Source organism: Cnephaeus nilssonii (genome assembly GCF_951640355.1).
Source record: "Cnephaeus nilssonii genome assembly, chromosome: 19".
In the NCBI taxonomy this organism is placed as follows: domain Eukaryota; kingdom Metazoa; phylum Chordata; class Mammalia; order Chiroptera; family Vespertilionidae; genus Cnephaeus; species Cnephaeus nilssonii.
In genome coordinates, this window is record NC_137090.1 from 28092900 (window position 1) to 28119030 (window position 26131).

Genomic DNA, 26131 nt, shown 5'->3' on the forward strand with positions numbered 1-26131 from the left:
ATCATAGCTACCAGTCGGATGGTTGAACGGTCGGATGATGATCGTTTAAGCTTTTATATATATAGACTAGAGGCCCAATGCATGAAAATTCATGCAAGAGTAGGCCTTCCTTCCCCCGGCTGCCAGCACTGGCTTCCCTCCAGCACCCAGGACCCGTGCTTCCCTCCGTCGGCCACCAGCAGGCACCCAGGACCTGGGCTGCTTCCCTAGGGCCATCTGCAGGCACCCAGGACCCAGGCTGGCTTCCCTTGGGCTGCCCGAAGGCACCCAGGACCAGGCTAGCTTCCCTCTGGTCCCGGCTTTGTCAGGAAGGATGACCGGAATGATATCTGGAAGACGTGAAAAGCCCACGATCTAATTAGCATATTACCCTTTTATTATTATAGATCATTTGACTTGGGTGGTGCCTAACTACTAAGTCCTCACTAACCCCATCTCTGACCCAATCCCCTCCTTGACCCCTACTCACTTTTCTGAGAGTCATCCTCATTATTATCCTAACCCTCACTATTCTTTTTCCCTAATCACCTGTAGCCCAATCTTATCTACACCAGGGCCAGGAGGAACATTCAGCAATTGAATAAGGTCTGGGATTGGTAAAGATATCAACTTTATTTCATGGTTTCAGTGGCACCACATTTTCCTGCTGTTTCTTATATTTCTCTGATAACTACTTTTCAGATTTTGTTTCTAGCTCATTCTCCTTGACCTAATTTTCAATTGCTGGTTGTTTTGTTTGTGTTTGGTGTTTTGTTTTGTTTTGTTTTGTTTTTAAAGATCAGTTCTAGGTTCTAGGTTTAAGGACACAGTATGCACACAAGGCACAAGAGAAGCAGGGAGAAATTTAGACTGCCGATGTCCATATGTAATCTGTGAGAAATCTAAGTGATTTATGTATACTCAAAAAAGAACGACACAAGGTCTTCATTTTGTACTCTAATAGTGATGCAGTGTATGTGACATTTTCCATGGATTTTTTAGGTTTATTTATTTTAAGCCATTCTAGGAAGAAGACCAGGTAAATCCCCTAAAAATATTAGATAAGGAATCTACAGATAGTAAATACTACCAGTATGCTTGCCAGGAAGTCTGTCATTAGCATATTTACAATGAGATTTGATCAGGTTACCTTTCTTTTCTGAGGTTTTTCCAGTAAAGGGAAAGAATAGATGGCAAGCCTGTGCTAACCTTTCTGCTTATCTAAGTAGTTCTGGTGTGATGGTGAGCAACTTGCTCAAGCTTTCTATTCCTCAGTTTTCTCTTCTGCAAACCAGAGGTGATGATAATTATAGTTTCCCCAAGAGGTTGCTGTGATGACTAAATGATTAGTACCTGTAAGGTTTGAGAAGAATGCCTGATGTTTGATGAATGCTCTGTAGTATATTTCTTGTAGTTTCTTAGGTTCAGCCCCACACAACCAACTGCCTATTTGACAAATTTACTTAGATATTTCTTAGGGATTTCAAACTCAGGTGCAAAAGTGAGTTCCTAATTTCTTCCCTCATCCTTCAAACCCACCAGATCCTTCTTTTGAAATACGATTAGTTCTACTAGAGAGTAATGCAGCCATTCATAGCATAGCTCTTGAAAGAAACCTCACAATCCTCCAAAGTCCTTCTTTTCCCCTATTCCCTGGTATCCAATTTCTGTAGATGGCTACTGCTCAAATATGTCACTTCTCTGATTTCTTTACTCAAACCCAATCCAGGCTCCCTTAGTAGCTGACCTGGATGGTTTTAAGAGCCTCCTTATTGGCTTTTCCAAATTCATTAAAATGCTCTACCCTTCCCATCACTGAAAACACCAATTCAATCATCTAACTAACCTACCGTACTTAAAGTGGTCAATGGTTACCCATCATTTTTAGTATAGAGGCCAAATCCTCAATGTAGACTCACATCCCTGCATCATCTAGACATGCTTCCCTCACAAGACCCATCTATTTCCTGTTTCTTTCTCTTCCTTTTTCTTTTTTTGTTAATCCTCACCTGAGGATATTTTTTTCCATTGATTTTTAGAGAGAGTGAAAGGGAGGGGAGAGACAGAGAGAGAGAAACATGGATGTGAGAGAGACACATTAATTGGTTGCCTCCTGCACATGCACCAACCAGGGTCAGGGATTGAGCCTCCAACCAAGGTACCTACCCTTGACTGGAATCAAACCCTTCAGTCCACAGGCCAAGGCTCTATCCACTGAGCAAAACTGGCTAGGCCTCCAGGTCCTTTCTTGCCTCAATATTTTATTTTGACCCATTCCTGCCATATTGTCCTCAAACATTCTGTTCCATATTTGGAATACTCCCTCCAGCACTTGACCCAGCAAAGTCCTCCTCATTATTATGAGCTTAGCATGAATATTGCTTCTTTAATAAGCATATCCATGACACTCAGGAGAAACCAGCATTACTATTATAAACCTATAATTCCCCTCTCATAGCCTGCATCACAATGAAAATTAAATAATTATATAATTCTTTATAGGTGTGTTTCCCCTTCAAAGGGTAAACTCCATAGAGGAAAAGGCTGTGTTTGTCTTACTTTTTTTAAAAAAAAATTATTTCTTTATTGATTTCAGCGAGTAAGGGAGAGGGAGAGAAATAGAAACATCAATGATGAGAGAGAATCATTGATCGGCTGCCTCCTGCACACCCCACACTGTGGATCTAGCCTGAAATCGGGGCATGTGCCCTGACTATATATAACTATATAAATATATATATATATGTGTATATATATATATATATATATATATATATATATATATATATATAACTATTTAATCATTCTTTGCTGTCCAGAGTCCAAGGCTAAGTGAAATCTAGCAAAGGGACCAATACAAACTAGAAACAATCTCATTTTGTTCCTACCGGATTCCCCCATGCGGTATTAACAGTAGCCAATACTGATGTACCTATCTGCTTAAATTCTGCCTCTTCCTCAGTAGGGTGCTGTCCTAAGAAACTTAGATTATCTTTTTTTTTTTTTAATGAAAACGAAAATAAAATTTAAAATATATGTTCAGAAAACTGCTGAATCTATTCTTTAGGAGAAATGGATGCTCCTTTAAAATATAGTAGCCTCTTACCTGAGCCTATTCAAAAGTTCTGCATCAATACAAATAAGTTAACTGGCAATATTTAAGCTCTTCAATCTGAATAGATACTGAGCCATCTGGGTGACAAAAAAATCTTCACTGAACAATTTTTTAAAGTTGAGATTTATAATCAATTGCGGTATTGTTAATCATACCAAAGGGGGGGGGGGGAAGAAGGTTGGGCCCGCTGGCCTGGCTCAGTGGTTGAGCGTCGACCTATAAACCAGGAGCTCATGGTTTAATTCCTGGTCAGGGGACATGCCTGGGTTGCGGGCTCGATCCCTAGTGTGGAGCCTGCAGGAGGCAGCCAATCAATGATTCTCTTTCATCATTGATGTTTCTATCTCTCTCTCCTTCTCCCTTCCTCTCTGAGAGAAATAAAAATCTATTTAAAAAGTAAAAAAAAATAAAAAAAGAAGGTTGGGAACCAATAAAGTTCCAGGCACCTATTCTTGACTGTGAATCTGAAATACAGATATTTCCCACTTGCCACAATTCATTGAAAGTCAAGCAGCATATTTAGTATTTCATTCCATTCACTCTTTGCAACAAAGGCAAGGCACAGATTCCGGAGAATAGGTTATCCCGCATATTGGTTCTCTGATTTCCTTACAGGATCTTTTCTGAATTTTTCCAGATGAGTTTCTGATAAGAAAAATACAAAACAAAAAATGTGTCTATTTGTTAGAGAAGAGGAAACAGCTGCACACACTTAGTTCGCCATGTGCAGAAATCAGATAATCTTCTGTTGGACAAACTGTCTGTAAAATGAGGACATTCCAGGGGGTTTTCTTGAGCAGATGATGCTATTTTGTGGTAGATGAAGAAGTGTCTTGTCCATCAGTAATCTCCAGGTACAAACGCAAGTGGTCTCATTTTTCAGAGTCCTTGAATAGCATTGTCAGTGTTCTTGAACCAAGAATTTACCCATTTTTCAAATCCTTCAATGTCATCCCCAGATTCATTTTTCTTAGCTTCTCCAAAAAGTTTGCAGTACCCTCTCCTTCCAAAGTGGTTTTCCCAGCTGGCCACTTTACAAAGGAGAATGTTACCTTCCACTGTGAATTAAATTCAAAGAGGACAGTGAAATGTTCAACCAATCATTTATCAGACTGATATAGCCTGTAATTGACTAACTCCATTCTCAAAAGTCTCCAAGCTTTGCACTGATACCAATGGTTTGGCTTAGACACCAAAATGATTGATTAAATCCATCACTGATTTTTGCATATGTAGACATTCTTATGTTCTTATCTTCTCAAGATAGAATTTCTTTTTTCCTCTTGTTTTCTTTTGTAACTAAATTTATACTCCTTTATGAATAAATTGTTTTTTTTGGGGGGGGGGAAAAAACAACATGATTTTTGGAGGTTAGAATTGTTATTTTAAGGTGTTCAAAATTGTCACTTTCTGATCTTGAATATATTCAGAAGAGGACAGCCGGTTCTTTTCACTGATTATTTTGCAGTATCATGATTTGAAAAGATGTTGGTCTGTATTTTATGTATGAACTTACTAATTTTATAATTGAAAATTATAGCCAAATATCTTTCATACATCAGTAATGCTTGGCATAGGTGGGTAGTATAATGTTTTTATGCATTTATCTAAATCAAACAAACTGGAAAGAAAAAGACCCCAAAATTTCACAATATACTAATCTCACATCTTTGGTTCTCCCTAGGATGAACAAATAAATTTCTCAGACTATTTAGAGATAAAAGAAAAGAAGAAAAGTTGCATGTAGACTAGGCACTTTGAATGAGTACACATCTCAGTGGGTTTTCTGGGTATTATAGAGTCTGTTATAACTCATTACAACTAAAACAATGCCTACTAACAAGACAATTTGCTGAAACTTAAGTCTTCAGGGAGACATGGAATAAATTCACTTCTAAACCATGAGGATATAAACACTACTGTGGAATAACAAATGGGCAGAAGTCACTGACCTCCTATATTATAGAATGATAAACACTCTTTATATGATGAGGATTTTTTGTATTTTCACCTGAGGATATGTTTATTGAATTTTAGAGAGAAAGAGAGAGAAAGAAAGAAATCAGTGTGAGAGAGAAACAAGGGTTGGTTGCCTCTCATATGTACTTCGACCAGGGATTGAACCTACTATCTAGCTATGTGCCCTGACTGGGAATCAAACCCTCAACCTTTCTGTTGTACATGATGATGCTCCAACCAATGAGTCCCTGGCCAGGGCAGGATCATTTTTCATGACTATGAGGACTTAGAAGACATGAGTGAGTTCTCCATAATAGTATCCAACCAAGGATATGGAGAAGCTCACTTTGTTAATCTTATAAAAATCCCTAGAGAGCCAAATTCTCTCCCAGGAAGTTCAAGGACAGTGGATTACCTCAGTCTAATGATCTTGCTGCTCCTCACCAATGTCTAATCTCCCATATTTCCTACCTTAAAACTAAAATCATGCAAGTTCAGATTAGGGAGAACTCAAGATTATTGTCTAATCCAAATCTCCCACTGTTGTTTTCTCAAATGCTGAATCTGAGGACCCCAAAAGTAGTGACTTTTTAAATATCACTCCGCTTTTTTTATATATATAATTATTATTAGACCTATGACAAAGCCATGGACTCCTTGATTATAGGGTCTTTGTCTTATTCATCAGAATTCCTAGAACCCACCACAACACCATACACATCATAGATAGTTATTTTAGCATAACCAAAATTTATGTATGTACGTATTTATTAAATATGTTTTTTAATTGATTTCAGACAGGAAGGGAGAAGGAGAGATAGAATCATCAATGATGAGAGAGAATCATTGATCGGCTGCCTCCTGCATGCCCCCTACTGGGGATCAAGCTTGCAATCCGGGCATGTGCCCTGACCAGGAGGCGAACCTTGACCTCTTGGTTCATACGTCGACACTCAACCACTGAACCACTGCAGCTGGGCTTAAACAAAATTTATTATTAATAACTTCTGGTTACCTATACAGCTTTTATTTTTTAAACAGTCATGTTAACTAGTAAATTGTGGTCCTGAGGCAGTAGCATCACCAACAGGTTGGATTTTCTTAGAAATATCCATTCTTAGGCCCTGGTTTAGTCCTCTAGGGCTGCCATAACAAAACACCATAGACTGCTTGGCTTACAGAACCGAATTTTATGTCCTCACCGTTCCACAGGCTAGAAAGTCCAAGATCAAGGTGCCAGCCGATTTAGTTTCTGGGAAGAGCTCTCCTGCTGGCTTGCAGAAAGCCATCTACCTGCTGTGTCCTTGGAAGGTGGGGAGGAAAAGCTCTGGTGACGATTTCCCTTATTAAGCCAGTCCTGTTGGCTTAGGGCCCCACCCTTATGAACTCATTTAATCTTTAGCACCTCCTCATAGGCCCTACCACTGAGTACAGTCAATAAGGGGTTAGTGCTTTAACATATGAATTTCCAGGGGACACAAACATTTAGTTCATAATAGGCCCCAACCTAAATGTCATGAACCAGAAGCCCTGGGTTTAATAAGTCCTGCAGTGATTGTGATGCATGCTAAGATCTGAGAATCCATGATAAGGGAGTGGTGTTCAACCTAGTTACCCATTAGAACTACCTAAGGAATTCCTAAGACATGCTAATACCTGGGGCTCACCCCACAACACTAAGTTTAAAATGTCTGTGTGTTGATCTTGGGCACTGGTATTTTTTTAAAGCTCCAAGATAATTCTTATTTGTAGCAAAAGCAGCAAACCGTCATTGTTATCCCAAATCTGTGTGTATGCATATGCATATCCTATCTAATAATAGAGTAACATGTAAATTACCATCACTCCGCTACGCCCATGATTGGGCGGCGGGAGGCTGGGGGGCGGGACTCGGGGTGGCCTATCTGGCCATTGAGAGGCACGGATCCGCTGCCACTGACGGGGGCTACCCTGCTGTTGAGAGGCGCAGGGGGCGGGACTCCCACCCCCTGTGCCTCTCAACGGCCAGATCCGCGGCCACTGAGGGGGCCTACTGCGGACACCCAGCTGCGCTTCTCAAAGGCAGGGTAGCCAGGTGTCCGCGGCAGCCCCCCTCAGCGGCCGAGGACCATCAAAAGTGTGGGAGCTGGGTGCCTGTCTGCTCTGGCACCAGGCCTTTCAGAGCCGCACCGGAGGCTTCTGAAAGGCCTGGTGCACCAGCAGACAGCACCCAGCTCCACCGCAAAAAGCGAAAGCGTGTAGGGGACCCTACACGTGCATGATTCAATCATGCACTGGGCCTCTAGTTTATATATGAAATACTGTAATAATAAATATAAAATAGCTCTCATTTGGGGGGAAATATAGATATCTATCTATCTATCTATCTATCTATCTATCTATCTATCTATCCCTTAACCTTTTGCACTCGGATGGCGAGTGTGACTCGACACGGTTAGCATTAGAATAAAGGAATCAAGAAAAAAGCAAGCGAGTGCAAAGGGTTAACAGTTAAGACAGTAAAGTCAGGCAAATTAGAGGTCAAATTTTATTTTGGCCCTTGCTTTTCCATGTCACTTTATGAAGGTTAAGCAACTTCTCTGAGACTGTTTTTCCTTGTGTAGGTTGCTATGGAGTTTAAATAAGGTCACACACATAAATTGCCTTGCAGAATGCCTAGCATATAATTTACAACAAATAATTTTAGTTGTCTTTCCTCTTTTCCCTGAAGGGATTCATATCTACACTTAAATATTATAAGAGTCGCTTCATCTAGATGTATTCCAGTTGACTTGTGAAAGCAAAACTTGGAACACAGAATCAACATTTTTAATAGCATTTCTAATCACACTGTTTCATAAGATTCTGTCTTAAGGACTGATTCTTTTTTCTGTCTTATTTTACTGGTTCTTATTTCATAGTCGTCTGCAGAGCAGAGGAATGGGTACGAATCTAAATAACATTGAACTCTACCATGTTCATTTAATATTTCAGTCATGAGCATCCCCATTATCACCTGTTATTTATTAGTAAGGAATTGTGAACAGCCTTGGACCTCCCTCCCTTCCCAGAATATTGCATTTAAATAAGCCCTGCAATTCAGAGTAAAGCACGTTTCCCTTATATTGTAGCAACAACCCCTTGACTTCCTCAAGAGCATTAATGCTCTGAAAGAAGTGATTTTCCCTGACGTTGATGTGCAGGACAAGTTGTCCTAAGTAATTTGTCATAAAGATCTTTTTGCAGAAGAAAAGAAAACAACACTAGGAAAGACTATTTCCCATTATAGAGGTAGAATGACTGGGGTTGTAGATGAGAAAGTGATTTATATAAATGAAAGAACATACCTAGACCACAGAGAAAAATTCTTCTGGGGTGATTATCATGAGCTTGATTATGTCTGCTTGCTAGTTCAGTAGCAATAAAAAACCCAACTGACCTTCCCTAATTCTCAGCAATATTTTGAGTAAGAACCATAAAGAGCTATATCAGGTACTTTAAAAAGTAAAAGAATTGTTAAGACATTGCAAATATCTCATTTTAATCACTGTTGGATTGAAGAAGATGTTACAGTGGAAAGAAACTTTGGGAATATGGAGACTTTGTTTCATTACTACAAATAAATAATAAACAAATAATAAAAGTAAGTTAGTTTCTGGGTCTCGATGGATTCATCTATATAGTGAGAAGACTTTACTGCATGACCTCAAATACCACTTTCAAACTCTAATGTTCTGGAATGCAATAAGACTCATCAAAAGTTTGCTCATTTCCATAATAGTTTGCTTTGGGAATTCTTAAATCATTGATCATCATTTTGATATTTAAAGATGTACTAAAGCTTACCTTCAAGGGCATTCAAAGTCTGCATATATAGTTTGAATTATGAAAACACTCCAATGATAACAAGGCTATGTAATTTAAAATAAGCATGTGTTTGGATATTACCCAGGACACTAAAAAGGAAATGAGAGTAATGGTCCAATGGCTTGAATTCATTAGGTTCTGCCTGAGGAAGGATTTACATATGGGTCTTATGTGAAAGGAGAGAAGAGAAATAAACCTCCTTCTTCCTCACCCCTCCTGAATGCCTAACAAAATGCCATTGTTTAATGTTTAATGAATTCCTACAAGTAGATGGTAGAAACCAAAATATAATTAGCAAAGCCAATATAGAAGGAAACCCAGGAGGGCCAGTAGAGTATGTGGTACCACTTAGGAGGAACCAAAAGACTCAAATCTATTAAACCTGTGGGATGCCGTTGAATATTTCCCTTGAGATATTAGAGACCTCTGTGTTCCTTTGACCAGTTTCTTTTCTTCCTTCCTTCCAGTTTCCTTCCTCCCTTCCTTCCTCTCTCCCTCCCTCCCTCCCTCCCTCCCTCCTTCCTGCCTTTCTTCATTTCTTTTTTTTTTTACTTTAAAGAGAAGAAGGGAAAAGTGCATTTGTCTGATGCAAAAATTAAAAGAAGGTAATAATGTCTGTATGTTACAAATACTTTGTAAATTGCAAGGAAATGTTTCCCAAGACAAAATTTAACTCATCTTTCCAGTCTTGCAGCCAATTGAACTGAGAAGAAAATTGGAGGAGGAAGGCAGATGGCTCACAGAACTTCAATATTATCCTTAACAAATCCATAGTCATGCTTCTGAGTCAGGAATACAGAGATTCCATGAGTAATATCCTAGAGCTGAAAAAAAAATAGTTCATATTCCAGGTCATATTCAGAATGTAGAGTATGTGTAGAAGAAAAAGAATGAGATGAAAAGAGAGAAACGTGTGTGTTGGGGGAAGAGAATTCACTAAAGTAGAAGAATGCAGAAACTAATTATGTATGCTTGGACTAATGGGGCTAAACAAAGATAACTTTGAAAAGATGTGAACTATTACTGAAAATTAGCTAAACTACTTGAAATGCAATTAACAGTCAATTTTCCCTCCTTGACCAGGTTTATTTCATTTTCTGAAGCTTTTTTGTGGAATAAGGTTAATATTTGTAGAAGCATTAGTACATTAAAACATAGCATTTGGGACTTCTTATGCATTTTTAATGACTTTTATCTTTTTTTTCTCAACTTCTTACTTATCTTCAGAACCCGCTGATGTAAAGAATGACCCAGAAAATTCAAAACACACTAATCATTTTTGCACCCACAAAAATGAAATTAATGTTGTTCGTAATGATTGAATGTTTAAAGATTTATAATTTGTAATTGATCTCTAACCATATTCTGAATGTACCTAGGATTTTTTTTTCTCAAAAGAAGTATATAGGAGTTATAAATAGTCTCTTTATCTTGATTGTGGTAATAGTTACACACTTCTATAAATCAAAAATCATTGAAATGTACACTTAAGAAGTGGATTGTATACTGTGTGTATATTTTATCTCCATAAACATGATATTTGTAAATGCCCAGAACTTTAAAAAATGTATATAGTAAAAGAAAAGTTAATGCCAGTAGAAGTTAAATAATTTGTTTAAAAAATCAGTTTAAATAAGTTATACATGTTCATGAAGCAAAATTCAAATGATGCAAAAGGGTATATGTTGAAATCTCTGTCATAACTTTTTCTCTGCCCACCCAATTGCTTTTCTAAGGACAACTGCCCTTCTAGTTTCATAAATATATTTTTAGATAAAATATTCTATATATAATCAACTATTATATGCTGGAGGCCTGGCACACGAAATTCATGCGTGGGTATGGTCCCTAGGCCTGGCCTGCAATCAGGGCCATCTTCCCCAGCTGCCTGCAGCCGGCCCTGCCCCTGCTGCCACCCACCTCCAGTTCACCATTCGCCATCGGGTGATCAGAGCCTGCAGGGGAAGGGACCGAGAGGTGGGCTGTTCTTGCCCACTCGCTGGCCCTGCCCCCACAGCAGACTGCCCTGTGTGTGTGGAGCGACTGGTGGGGCTGAGGGCCTTGGCCTGGTGCCACCCATGTCCCCCGCCACCCACTCCTGGTTCCCCGTTTGCCATTGGACAATCAGAGCCTGCCGGCCAGCAAAGAGACTGAGAAGTGATCAGTGTGCCTCATAGTAACTGGTCCAGCAGCCATTCTGGTCGTTCCACCTTTAGGGTCCACTTGCATATTACCCTTTTTATAGGACTAGAGACTCGGTGCACGAATTCATGCACCAGTGGTGTCCCTCAGCCTGGCCTGAAGGATCAGGCCAAAACCAGCTCTCCAACATCCCCTGAGGAGTCCTGGATTGTGACAGGGCACAGGCCAGGCCAAGGGACCACACTGGTGCACAATTGGGGCCGGAGAGGGATGCAGGAGGTTGGCCAGCTGGGGTGGGACTGCAGGAGGGCTCCAGGGTATGTCCAGCCCGAGTTGGTCCCTATCAGCAGGACCCCAGCAGCAAGCTAACCTCCCAGTCAGAGTGTCTGCCCCCTGGTGGTCAGTGCCCGTCATAGTGAGTGGTTGAGCGGCCTTAGCATATCATTAGCATATTACGCTTTGATTGGTTTAATGGTCAACTGGACGACTGGACACAGCATATTAGGCTTTTACTATATAGGATAATACTCCATGCATGTACACATGTATGTGTGTTGATTATACATGATAGGAGCCAATCTACACCATGAGTTTTGTACTTAATATATTTTGGAGATGATACCATATCATTGCATATAGAGCTGGCTCATTCTTTTACATAACTATTCCATTTTAGCAATGTATTATGAAAACATTTTCATCCATTCCCTTTTAGGTTATCATTTAATATTTATTTCAATTGATTGCTAGTCTTTTTGGTAACTTTACCTAAAATAAATGCACTTATATCTATCTACATGTATATCAATATAGAATAAAGTTCTAGGAGTAAAACATTGGGTCAATGAGTGGGTGGATATTTAATTTTACTAGACATTGAAAAATTTTCCTTATAAGCCTCATACTATTTTATACTCCTGCCCCACAATCTTGATCACCTGTTTATCTATATTCTTGCCAATAATAGAATGTCTTCCAACTTTTTTTTGCTAATTTGATAGGTAAAAATGCCATAGTATTAAAGTCATAATTTGCATTTCTCTCAATATGTGTACGAACAAGCCTATTTTCATATTTCTTGAAACTATGAGCTTCAAGATGGTAAATAAATCAAATATTACATTATATTAATTCATTAAGCTGTACATTTATTCTTTAATCACTTATTTATAATTACTGTTTTCAAAAATTCATTTCCTAGCTTCACTTTTATCTTGACTTCTAGGTGAAATTTGAATTCGGCCAGACTAGTGCACTTACTTAAGAACAGAAATTAGCCAGAGGTATCATTTCTTTTATTTCATTTGCTTCTGTTTTTGTGCTGCCAAATATGGTTATGAAGGCATTGGAACTTTCTGTGGCAGCCTTAGGAAAGGTCCCAGTCACCAGTTATAAGCTTCAAATGAAGAAAACAAAGTCCTTTTTTGGCTGGTACCTCTTGCAGATGCAATATAGCCCTGCAGCAAATAATGAGTGTTACTGATCCCTTGATGAAATGTTTTCCTTTTTTTTTTTTCTACTGAACACTGACTTATAGAGCATCCCTATAAATCTTGGGATGGTGTCTTTTCCTATTTTAAAAAATATTTATAAATGAGATGAGTTAGCCCTGGACAAATTATCGCCAGGGATCTTGTGTTAGAAAAAGGAACAAGATATCAGACTCTGAGGAATTTCCCCAAGTTCTGATTGAAGCCTCTTGAGATTCCAGGTTGTGTATTATGTGTGTTACTTATTTTAGTTCTATTTCCCCCCAGCCAACAGAAAAGCAAATTTTCTCCTTCGCCTTGCCTCATTGACAGACTGCTTCCTACAAATATGGCAGGTCTTTATGTTTCTTCATGCAGCATCTCCTCCCTAATATTTGATGTTAGCCAATGAAATCCAGAACAAGTCCCATGTGTAACTATTTTCTCTCTTTTCCGCATCCAGCGTGGCTAAAGAGCGGGTCCAATTCCTGAGTAGAGGCGGCTGGGGATTGAGAAATAAAAGAAAGAGACAAGACACAGGGGTAGAAAGAAAAGCTGGGGCTGGGTGGACCACTGCCCTCTTCTGATGGAGAGACAGTGACCCAGAGCCCGTGCAGCCTGTTTATTTTATAACCCCACATACCAGGAAGTTTCACCAAAAGTCAAGACAAAGGAGATTATTTGCATTCTTGAGTAGGCCAGAGCATTCCTCCTGCTTGACTGGATTTACATATCAAAACCCACTTCCCCGCACCATGGGCTGAAATGAAGGTCAAGCTGACAACACCCTTGCCCTTTTGGCAAGGCTTGTTTCCAGGGCGTGGCTTTGCCAACACCACTGGGTTCAGCTGACAATAATTAAAGAATGCCCATGTGCCTTCCCAGGGGGCCCTCTACACCCATGACCAGCTTACACTATCTCTATCCATTGTTCCAAGGCAGGAGTTGTTCATTTTGCCTCATGGGATAAGTCAGTTATGTCAGAGACTCAGCAAGGCTAGGTGTGAACCACAGCTGTAGACATCTCTTCTGGCATCTCCTCAAGTGTTATTGACAATATTGTCCATTCTTTTTCTGACCACAAGGAGAAGCAGTGCTTAACCCTGCCATCAGATTAACCCCCATTTTATTAGCTTTAATGGTGTAAAGCGTTTGGTTCATAAGCACATCAAAAAACATAAGGACATTTGTTTTATAAGGTAGTTTGGGTTAGAGAAGTTATTCCAGGTATATTTATTTTTTAGCACCAGAATTTGTCAAGTATGACTATCATAGAATAAGAAGGGAATTGAGACTGCTAAGAATGTCTCTCTCACCTTTTTAGATTTATTTTTCAAATTAAACCTATTTTTCCCTTTCCAATAAATGTTCCTTGGAGTCCAGTACACATAAAAAAAATTAATAGTGATAAAATTCATTGGCTTATTGCCCCCTTTTTATTCCTTTGTCCCTTTTGAAATCCATCATTGATTTCTAAACACCAGTCTAACTGCACAGAAATCACTTATTAAAATACTAGTAACCCAGTGCATGGATTTGTGCACATTGAAAGGAAATTAATTAGAAGGTGGCTGGTGGGGCAGGAGTGGGAGTGGGTGGGATGGGTCAGACATGGCCTGGAGCCAACCTCCCATGGTCCCTCCCCAGCTGGCAGCACCTGTGGTGGTTCCGTGGCTCGAAAGGCATCTGTGGAGTGAGCGGGGTCCCTCTGGCAGGTGGGGTCCCTTTGCCTGGCCTGTGGGGATCGGGCCAAAACTGGCTCTCCAACATCCCCCGAGGGGTCCCAGAGTGGGAGAGGGCACTCTGCAAAGTTGCTGTTGTACAGGGTGTGGAAGGCAAATGCAAGTGTGCAGTAAACCAGATCCGGGGCCAACAGTGCCCCAGCAACAACATAACCCATGGCTGAAAGTGGAATCATGCATCCCTGCAAGGAATCAGGCTCCCTCCTCTCTGGTTTTGGGGTGCATCACCTGAGAACCACTACTACCAAGTCACTGCTGCTTGGCAGCTCCTGCGTTGAGCATCTGCCCCCTGGTGGTCAGGGCACGTACCAGCGACCAGTCAACGGAGGGAGGGACACTTAGTATATTAGCCTTTTATATATACAGGCAGTCCTCAGGTTACATGGGACTAGATTTACATTGTTTCATGGTTACATCACCATCTCCCATTTACAGCATTTATAAAAAAAAAGTTCCGTCATTTCGACATATGTACATATGTGCTTTATGTTTTTAATTATTTATTTACCACAAGTAAAGGTCAGGAATTGTTATCTTTCTTTTAATTTTTTTTTTACTGTTTCACTTCATTACTACTGTGTATATGCTCCATGTGAGTGTAGGTGCTTATGTAGGTGGGTTCCGACTTATAGTGAAAATCATGTTACATAGCGCCATAGGAACGGATCTATGACATAACCCAAGGACTGCCTGTATAGATATATGCCAAGTTTTATACCAGAATGCATGGATAGGAATCTCTAGGATTGTGGCCCTAACAAAATATTTTAGTAAGACGCTCAGGTGATTCTGATACCTATCCAATTCCAGGACCCACGCCCTAGATTATGGAATCTGAAGCTATCAAAAAGTTCAAAAGTCCAACTTAAGAGTCTTCCAAATTAATTTCATTTTTACACCATGAAAAAAGTATAATAGTTAAACTTGAAGGTCAACAGGAATAGTGTGTCTCCAGATTATCTACATATGAATATATTAATAAGTTTACACTGAGGTTAAACTCTGGTAGCAATTCAGGCCCAACAAATTCAATTTTCTCTATTTTTAAAAGCATAAGCATTTAGGACATTATCTAGCATCTGCTTTTAGCAGAGTGACAAAATGAGATGACTGGGTGTATCCCAAAAGACAAACTTGTTATTCATAAAGAAGTGCAACATTTACTCAAGGGGGAAGAAATGAAAAGAAACCATTCTGAGAAGAAAAGAAGCTAAGAATGTCTACCATGAATTCAAGCATTTGGCAATTATTTTGACAGCATGCAGCAGAGAAAACCTAAACATTTGCATTTACCAGAGACAAAAAAAAGAAAAAGCATATTTGTTTTGTGATTCATAATGTTTGCACTCTGAAATCATACAGAAATCATGCATTCTGGAAATAATCTAGTGAGGGTTTGGGATCATATCATTCAACTAGAATTTGTTGTGGCTATGCACTAAGAACTTTGTTTCCTGTTTCTTATATGTTATTTCAACCAACCTTTTTAACAACTCTGTGAATTAGGTATCATCTCCTTCCTACCCATGAGGAAAATGGAGCATCAGTGGTGTTAAATTACCCCCAAACACACTGCTAAAAAGTAGCAAAGGGTCACACTTGGAGTCCATATAACTCTTTCAGTGCTTTTTCTGCTACAACAAAATCGCCTATTTTGTTATTTGTGTTGGCCTCTCTCAGACCGCCCCCTCTTCTGCAATCTGGCCATGGTTTGTTTCTCAGGCATCTCTAATCTCCTTATTCCTTCCCTGATACATCTTTTCATAACTGGTCCTTCCCACTTCCCCTTATTTCCATCCACCAGAAACATGCAACCTCCTTGGGATCTCAGAGTGATTTAAGTAACGTGTGAGGACAGATACCAGGCTGGTGTGTGGCGTCTTTGGGAAATAGACCAGCTTTATGATGCTTGCTAGAGGAATGAAAACAGGGAATGTGCTGCTTAAAGCCAGTTGGAAGAAGTAAACCTACACACAATTTACATAAAGGTTAAGAGCCTCTTTCACATTCCACGATAGAATCCAGATTTATGTCGGCCTGCCTTCTAATTGTTGTGAAAACTACACATCATAACAAAAATAGGAACTTTTCAGGAGAGAGAGGAGAAACAAGATTATGGATGAAAACATGGGTCTCAAGATGGAAAGTATTGCCCCCAAGGGCCACATTCAGTAATCTCATTTAATTTTTTTCTTAGAAGTTACTCATATTTTTGTGTGACAAAAAATATATATATAATAATAATACAGACTCATTAACACTGGGAGAAAAAACAACAAAACACCTTACCTGTATTCAGACATTCTTGAAATATAAGTCGCCATGTGTTGGCTTCTTCATTGTCCCACAAACACCAAGAGAACATAAATTCAGGGCTGATGCTCACCCTGTAGACAATGACAGACCCATAAGGATGGTGTGCAACTGGCTTCCAGTCTGATTGGGTGGTTGGTTCAGGGGAGCTGTACAGTCATTTAATATCCTATCTAATAAAAGAGTAATCTGCAGATTGATCATCACTGCAACACACAATATAGCTGCCCCCATGTGGTCAAAGATCCTGCCCCCATGTGGACACAAGATGGCCACCACAAGATGGCCAGCAGGAGAGGGCAGTTGGGAGGCACCCAGCCTGCAAGGGAGGGCGGTTGAGAGGGACCAGGCCTGCAAGGGAGGGCAGTTGGAGGTGATCAACCCTGCAGGAGAGGGCAGTTAGGGGTGACCAGGCTGGCAGAGGAGGGAAGTTGGGGGCAAACAGGCTGGCAGCAGAGTGGTTAGGGGGTGATAGGCTGGCAAGCAGAAGCAGTTAGGGGCAATCAGGAAGGCAGGCAGGCAAGCAGTTGGGAGCCAGCAGTCCTGGATTGTGAGATCGGGCCTAAACGGGCAGTCGGACATCCCTCAAGGGGTCCCATATTGGAGAGGGTACAGGCTGGGCTGAGGGACAACCCCCCTCCGTGCACGAATTTCGTGCACCGGGCCTCTAGTTTTGATTATAAATCATTAGAATCCAAAATTATCCTGACCAAATTAAAAAGCAAGCAGGATACTAGTAAATTCCTTCATTAATTCATCAAGAATTACACAAAAAATGAGATCGCTTTTAAGGTTAAAATGAATTTGAGATGCACATTATGAAATATTTTTCTGTGCTGTTCATTGCAATTACATCCGTGCATCATTCTCTTTAAGCTCATTAAGAATGCCAAGGACTAGGCAGCTTACTTTTAGACACAACAAAATGAAAATCCTGAGTCTATGATCTTGACAAGCTATGTTAAATCTGTTTCCTCAAAAGTGATATCAGCCTAATTTTAATACCTGTATTAGAGACATTTTATAAAGGTTGAATGAAGTAAACCCGTATCCAACTCATAGATGCAAGAGCAAATGTTACCTCCTGCCCTTTTTTAAACTACATTTTGAGAAGATAAAGAGCTTTAGAGGCTCATGTCCATCTCTATTTACAACAGCACCAAGTGGGATTTCTTGTCTCTGTTGACCATAATCCAAAGAAACGGAGTACTTGATGGCAGTCAAATAAATAGCCCACCCCTTCCCCACAAGGAGGCGAAACACTAGTTGGAACTATTTTTCCTTTGGTAATTTGAAACCAAGAGTCAAAAATTAAATCACACATGTCAGAAATAATCCATTGTTTACTTTTACCTTTTATGTGCCTTTTGAAAGATGGAAACAGGCATTTTATACATTATCAAAGTGGCACCACATACTCACTCACATTACTGATTTGAGAAACAGGAATTCCTGAAAGGAAATCAATTTCAAACATGGAGCAATGCTAAATCTTGCCACAAAAACAACAAATCTTTGACTAGACATTTTGCAGATCATCTGCTATATCATTAATTTAATCATACTGGATGCAGCCACTTGACACCTTCATTTAGCACCAACCGTCATAGCAAGATTGTATTCAAGATGCATTCCAAATGCAACAGCAATTAGTTTACACAAGTGTTAGAATTCTTCCAAGATTTATTTCCTAGAGACACAATAGAAGGCACTAAGCTCATAGGTACCATAGAGATTTTAGGGTAAAGTCCCCTCCTGCCCAGTCTGTTCCTACTACCACCGTATAAATAACTCTTACTGTTGCCACTACATTCTGCTGTTTTGTATTCATCCCTAATAAAACACCATCCTGCCCTAGCCAGTTTTTCTCAATGGATAGAGTGTCAGCCTGCGGACTGAAGGGTCTTGGGTTTGATTCAGGCCAAGGGCACATGTGTGGGTTGCAGGCACGATCCCCAGTGGGGGGCGTGCAGGAGACAGCCAATCAATGATTCTCTGTCATCACTGATGTTTCTATCTTTCCCTCGCCCTTCCTTTCTGAAATCAATGTGTGTGTGTGTGTGTATATACATATACATATACATATATATATATATATATATATATATATAGAGAGAGAGAGAGAGAGAGAGAGAGAGAGAGAGAGAGAACGCAGATTATTATGATCTCTGAATGCATAATAATCTGGCCACTCAGTGTATATCCTATATAATAAAAGGCAAATATGCAAATTGTCCCCTCAACCCAGAGTTCAACCAGCAGGCAGGCCGGCCAACCACCCATGTCCCCCCCACCCTCCTGGCCAGGCTGGCCAGACCCCACCCATGCATGAATTCATGCACCGGGCCTCTAATATATATAGAATATACTGAGTGGCCAGATTATTATGCATTCAGAGATCATAATAATTTGGCCACTCAGTATATTATATATATATATATACACACACACACACACACACATACACACACACACACACACACACACACATACACACACACACACACACACACTAGATGCCCGGTGCATGAATTCCTGGGGTCCCTCAGCCTGGCCTGCGCCCTCTCGCAATCCGGGACCCCATAGGGATGTAGTAGTGCACGAAGGGGCAGGTGTGAGCCTGGCCTCTGGCACCCATCGGTCAGCTGAGCAGTGCACCCTTGGTGGTCAGTGCGCATCATAGCGACTGGTCAAATGGTCCACCAGTGGAACAGTTGATCAGTCACTTAGGGTTTTATACATATAGATTAAAAAACACCATCCTCATCAGCATCATTACCACTGTCACCACTATTTGTATTACCATCACCATCTCCACTGCCTACCTTCCTCACTTCCCTTTTTTCTTCCTCTTTCAGAATTTCTTTGTCTCTAAGATGTTTCACAGAATAAATAATAACAATGGCATCCATCTTTTACAACCCCATGAATACCCTCCCCCAACTATTTTTCTTAATTTTTGAATTCCAAAATAGACTTTATGTGCCATCCTCTCAAGTAACTTAGTGTATCTGCACCTAAGAAAAGATTTCACCATGGAGTTCTGTGCCTGGTGCATTATTTTTTAAACGTGATCTAGGTTTTCACCCATTTTAATTTTCCAAGGATGGCACACTTTAGCACGAGGTTGGCAGCGAGAAGGAAAATGCTTTTGCAACAACAATCAGCTTCTCCCGGATGAGTAATCCAGATGTTTCTTTTCTCTTCTTTTAGAGCTAATCAATGTGATAGAAAGTTTAATCTATCATCATCTATACAGAGAGATTACCTATGGCTGCAGTTTCAACCAAAATATGAAAGCTTCTCCCATCTGTGAAATGATCAAGTGGAACTGTAATAGATGCTCGTGCTACTTCCCTCTGGCAGTATACAGTCCCCTATTATAATCAACAGGAAATCAGTGTGTTTTCAACTATTATGAATCTAAATATAGTTTTCACTCACTGAATGGTTTTCCTCTTTTAAAAATATTACCAGGAGTCTGGTAATTTCAGAAATTCCATGTTAGGATTTTAGCATGAGGAAGTGGCTACTGGCAAAAGCCTAATGATTCTGTGGGAGTTTCTTCTCACTTACAGGTTTAAGGAATATAATATACACAAAATCCACAAGGGGATTAAAGCAAGCTTTCAAAAACTCTGTGGGAACCCTGGATTCGAGAATGTAGCCTGGACGCGAAGTCTCATTGCTGGCCTCCACATCACTGAGTTGAAGAGAAATGGATAGTTTCAACCACCGGTGGAAAAGAGCAGGAGTTATCTGCACCTAATCCCACTTCTACCATTTCCAGGAGACCTTGATCAGGGGGCCTGGAGCATGGGACTTGGACACCCTATGTCCTTTAAACTGATTCTTGAGGGGAACCAGCCCCACTCATCATGAAGGATATGAGTTAATTAAATAATTTCCCGCATCAGAGGAAATAAGTAGGCTACAAGTTGGTACTCACTCAAAAAAAAATAACCTTTGAGAGAACAGTACCCAATACTAACTCCTTGAGGGAGGGAGCAGGAGTCTCTTTTGTGTGTGGTCTCTCCTCCAGAGTATGGGGGAATAAAGGCATGCCCCATAGAGATCAAGGGCATACGTCCTTTGTTACCTCTTCACATTGTCCTGTGAGAAGACAGCAAAAACTGAGATAATGTTTAATATATGTGAGTGAGCCATCCTTTAAAATGATTTTTTAATCATCCTGTGGTGTTTTTTTCCCTTATCTGAATCAGATTCCCTGGTACTTAATATAATCTTAAAGATAAGATCTGTCTCTTCACTTTGATTCACTAAATTCCAATAATGTAAATATTCTAAATAGATATTATTTCAATTATAATTGAAAGATAATGTTATTTCAATTACAGTTAGAACCCTGGGAACTAGAGTTGGCTCTTCCTGCACTAGCATTATATGGCCCTCTTTTATAATTAACAGGAATTCTGTATATTTTCAAAGACTTTGAATCTGAATATAGTTTTCATTCACATGGACATTTTTCTTACTCCTCAATCTTTGCCATATGGCTTCCTAGATTATCACAGAAGGAAGAATGAAATAAAATGAGAACTATATATGTATACATATATGAGAGGCTACTATGAGTCAGACCTGGACATGGTACTTATCACCTCCCTTATATTTTATTACCAAAACTCAGTCACATGGCAGTAAGGAAGGCTCAGAAATATAGTCCAGCTGTGTGTCAAGAAAAAAAAATGTTTACTTAGAGATACCGTCTCTGTTACAAATGTCAAAAGCAGACAGATAAGTAGTAACTGACTTAGAAGACAAGAAAGCAGAAACCCACGCCTGGCAGGAAGAACGGAAGGGAATAACAGAGAGAGAAAAAAAAAAACTAAGGTGAGATAAACTGCAGAACTTCAGAAATTAGGAGCATTAAGAACCCTCTGAAACATACATGTGAGGCAAGGCTGGAAAGAGAAGATTGTAGAAGATTTGCATGCATAGAAATTAGATCCACCAGCTACCTCACTCCATTGTACCTTTCCAAGTGACTCTATACCCTCAAGTTTATTTTATAGAGGTGTTTGTGCTTCTGAGAATAAAAAAAAGAGGTACCATGTGGATAATAAGTTAATTTTTGAAAGTCAATATGCATAATGCTGGGGCTTTTATTAAGTTCACAAACCACTAGCAACTAGAATTATCCCATGTCCACATCCAGATAGCTATATGAATATTATTCTCTGGGCACAGGCCCAAAATTAAATATCAATTGATATTCAATTATGGGAAGATTTGCCAACAAAAATGTTCATCCCTTGTCTAATAATTCTCCAGATAAGATTTGTCCCTGTGATGAGTGCCCTCATCCCTCAGTCCTCATTCTAAATTTCCAATCAGCTTTTATACGGTTTTCAATGAAGTAAGCACTATCCTCCAAGGATCAACATACATTGAAAGAATTCCCATAATGTGAAAAATACAGATCAAAACTAACAGAACAAATGACCTTGGAAGAAAACCAATACAGAGAGCAGAATAAAAACAGTTTTTAAATGCTCTATTATATCCTTGAAGAGATAAAATCGAGCATACGTTAAAAAGAACTGGATATCCTCAGAGAGAAAATAGAGCATACTTATGGAAAGGAACACTCAGAGAATAGATAGAACTTTTAGAAGGTTAAAACATTAATAGCAGGAATAATATAATGATCGACAAGGAGAAAAGACGGCTGCAAAACAAGTTGATCGATAGCAAATGCTAAGCATCCCTTCCTTGTTTCCCCACTCTGCTTTTAACGTCAAGCCTACACATCCAAGTCACAAACTTGGCTAAGCTACTGGAACATTTGTTAGAGAATTAGACCATGGACCAAAGTGACACAACTTACATGGAATTCCATTCCCTGTCCTTATCCCTCCCCACCACCACCACCATTATTCATGTTAAGTAAACGTCTATCTCTTTCTCTATATTTTATCTTCACACTCACCGTGTTGCAACATGGTATGGTGTAGTCCAAAGAGCATGGGCTTAACATTGGAAAATAAGAGCATTTGTTTTGGGATGTGGCTTTTCAAGTGGGCACACTTGGTCAGTCATCAACTCCTTAACTTCAGTTCTTCATCTTAAACAAGAGAGCTGATGAGGCCTATGCCATGTGATTATGAGAATTAAATAAAATAAAGTATGTCACCCGTTTTGCACAGGGACTAGCATGAAGCAAGAGGTTAACCACTGTATACACACACTGTGAATAACTGTAAAGGCAGTGTTACTTAAAATACATTTCCTTTTCAAAAATTAGCTACCAGCCGTTAAAGTGTGTATACATTTTTCTGGGGACACCCTGTATGAGCCTTGTTTGTTCTTTCTCCCTCCTAAGAGTGTGTGAAATTCTGTGTCACAGTCCATTGAAAAGGAAACCTGGTGTCATCTACCTTACAACAAATAGTCCTCAAAGGGAAACATTTGTGGAAGGCAAGCATTTCTGTCATTTAGCCAATTTCTTGCCATTAGAAAAAATAAATAAAAATAAAAAGATTCAACTGATTATCTTATTAATTGAATGGCTCATTCTGTTGCCACTGTCTTCTCATAATCTAATTAGTAGCGAAATGGATTCAGTCCCTCTTCCTTTTTGATTTTATGGTTCCAAAAGCTAATAAGGACCTAAGAGCCTCTATGCTGTTTCAGAGAAGGTAAGTGATGATTTGATTTCCTTAGATGTCTTGTATATGTTAACTTCCCAGGCAGTGTCTCTTTCGCTCCCATACAGTGAGGGCAGAATGAATTACGCTCCTTTCATTGGTGAATAGTATTGAATTAGTCACCGTAATCGTTATGAATTCCATGTCTAACGAATAAAGCGTTCCTTAGCCTTCTCAGGGACAGAACTAGCGTCGGCAAACAAAATTGTTTTTCCTACTTTCATCCAGTCCTATTATTCATAGCATTTTGCCTTCTACACTCCGTGCCATTGAAAAAATTGCTAGAATTTTGAAGAAAGCCAAAATGCAATTTTCTTTCTGTTTCTAATGCTTGTCTGAGAAACTTGTTATAGAAGACGGCAAGGTCATGGGTCCAAGCCCACACACATCACCTGGGAGGCAGGTTCTGGTTACTCCAGAAACCACTGTTCTCCCACACTCAGTGATCATCTAGCACCCAAGTTAGAAACACAAATCCTCTCTCTGTAGCTAAATATACACTCAGACATCATACCTGTAAGGCAGAAGCCCAGGTGTTTTTTGTTTGTTCGTTTTTGTTTTGTTTTTAATACATTTTATTGATTTTTTACAGAGAGGAAGGGAGGGGGATAGAGAGTTAGAAACATCGATGAGAGAGAAACATCGATCAGCTGCCTCCTGCACACCCCCTACTGGGGATGTGCCCGCAACCAAGGTACATGCCCTTGACAGGAATCGAACCTGGGACTCTTCAGTCCGAAGGCTGACGCTCTATCCACTGAGCCAAACCGGTCAGGGCAGAAGCCCAGGTTTTTAGCCCGAACACAGAGCCCAGGAAGAACAGGCAGGGAAGTGTTGACTACTTTCTCTTCCCAACTGCAAAGCACTGGTTTGTCAGTGACCTGAGAGGGGGAGGGAGTTTTGGAACTCAGCTTAAACAAGATCACACCCCTAATTGTAAATAATAGATCCAGCTGGCAAGTGGAAACATCCAATTTTAATCAGATTCTTTGCAGCTATATGTCATTGGTGTGATTTAGTTCAATAAATCACAACAACCCTGTGTTTTTGTTGTTTTCATATCTACGGGTGTGCAGGTTAAGCTTATAGAACGTGTCTGATTGGTAGGGAGCATGGGTGGGGAGAGGCTTTCTTTGCCAGTTCCACCATTGAGTTTGGGAAATGGATATATTCATTCTGAGGCCCAGCTTGCTCTCTATTAAGTTGTAAAACTAGACTTCCCTCTACCCCACTCTTCGGCAAAATGCTGTGAATATGACTTTCTTCTCCTCTATATTCGGGAAATAGGGTCTTTGTTGAGACACATAAAATTATTTAGGTTCCTGAAACTAGAGTAGAATATCAATGAAAAAATATTCAGTATGATCAGATTCCCTTTGAAACTTCCTCACTCATTCATTTGATTTGTTGATATGTATTTATTAAACATGTGCTATATGCATGACACTGGGCTAGGGTCTGGGGTTATGAATAAAATTTGTTTCCTGCTTCCATGGAGCTTATGATTCAATTGGAGGAGAGAAATTAAACAGTAGTTAAAGATCCACACGTGCTCTGACATGAGAGTCTAGGGGGTCATGGAAACACCTAGTTTGAAGAGAAGGGGTGTATAGTGCAAAGAGGAATAAAGAATTTTTAAAATTGCATGACTTAGCCATAGCATTTATTGATAACTTTCATGAGAAAACTTCCATGAAGTCATGTAGGCTAAAATAATTAGAATTGTTCAATAAATGATTTAAAAGTGAGAAAATGAAAACAAAAATAAGGACAAATAGTTTAAGAGGTTTAGGTCAACATGGAGGAAAAAGAAATAGCACGCTAGCTAAAATGGGGAAATGTTTGAGTTTATCTTTTAAAAAATACTTTTAAGGATGGAGAGCAGAAACATGATTAAAAGTTTTCAAGTATTATACAAGTCAGTATTACATAATGAATGTTCATTTTAAAAAATATAAGTTTGCACAAAAGAATTATTTGTAAAAGTCACCTACATTCTACCATCCTATATAATAAAAGCGTAGTATATTGTCCCCTTGACCTGGAGTTTGTCTGGGAGTTTGACCAGGGAGTGGGGCTGGCCAGAGGAAGGGAGGGAGGCCCCGGCCAGAGGTGGCTGCAGGTGGCTGGGGGAAGGGAGGGAGTACCTAGCTGGCAGCCGGCAGCTACTAGGGACCATACCAGTGCATGAATTTCGTGCACTGGGCCTCTAGTCTACATATATATAAAAGGCTAATATGCAAAGTGTCCCCTTGGAAGTTCAACCAGGAGACCGGGAGTTCGATCACTTACTATGACGTGCATTGAACACCAGGGGGTGGTGTGGAATGAAGGAAGGCCCGGGCCAGTGGCCAGCAGCTGGAAAGAAGACCCTAGCTGGCAGCAGGAAGGCCCTAATCAGCTCTGATTGCCAGCCAGGCCTAGGGACCCTACATGTGCACTAACTTTGTGCACTGGGCCCCTAGTTTAGATATATACATAGTATCATTTTCTATAAATAGTTACATTTTGGTGTGTAAACCTGAATATTTTAATACATCCTATCTAATAAAAGAGTAATATGCAAATTGACCGTACCTACCTACACCCACAAGCCACATCCACCAGCCAATCAGGAGCGAGTATGCAAATTATCCCAGCTAAGATAGCAACAGCCATGGAGCGAGCAGGAGGCTTGGGTTTCCCAAGCAATGGAGGAAGCCAAGCTTTCTGCACACCCTGGCCAGCCTAGTCCTCCACTCAAGGCTACAAAGTTTCAATTATAGAAGATAAATAAATCCCAACAAAAATTGCTGAGGCCATGGAGCAAGCAGGAGGCTTGGCTCCGCTCAAGGCTATGAAGTTTCAATTAGAGAAGATAAATAAATCCCAGATACCAGGGACTCTGCTTGGGTC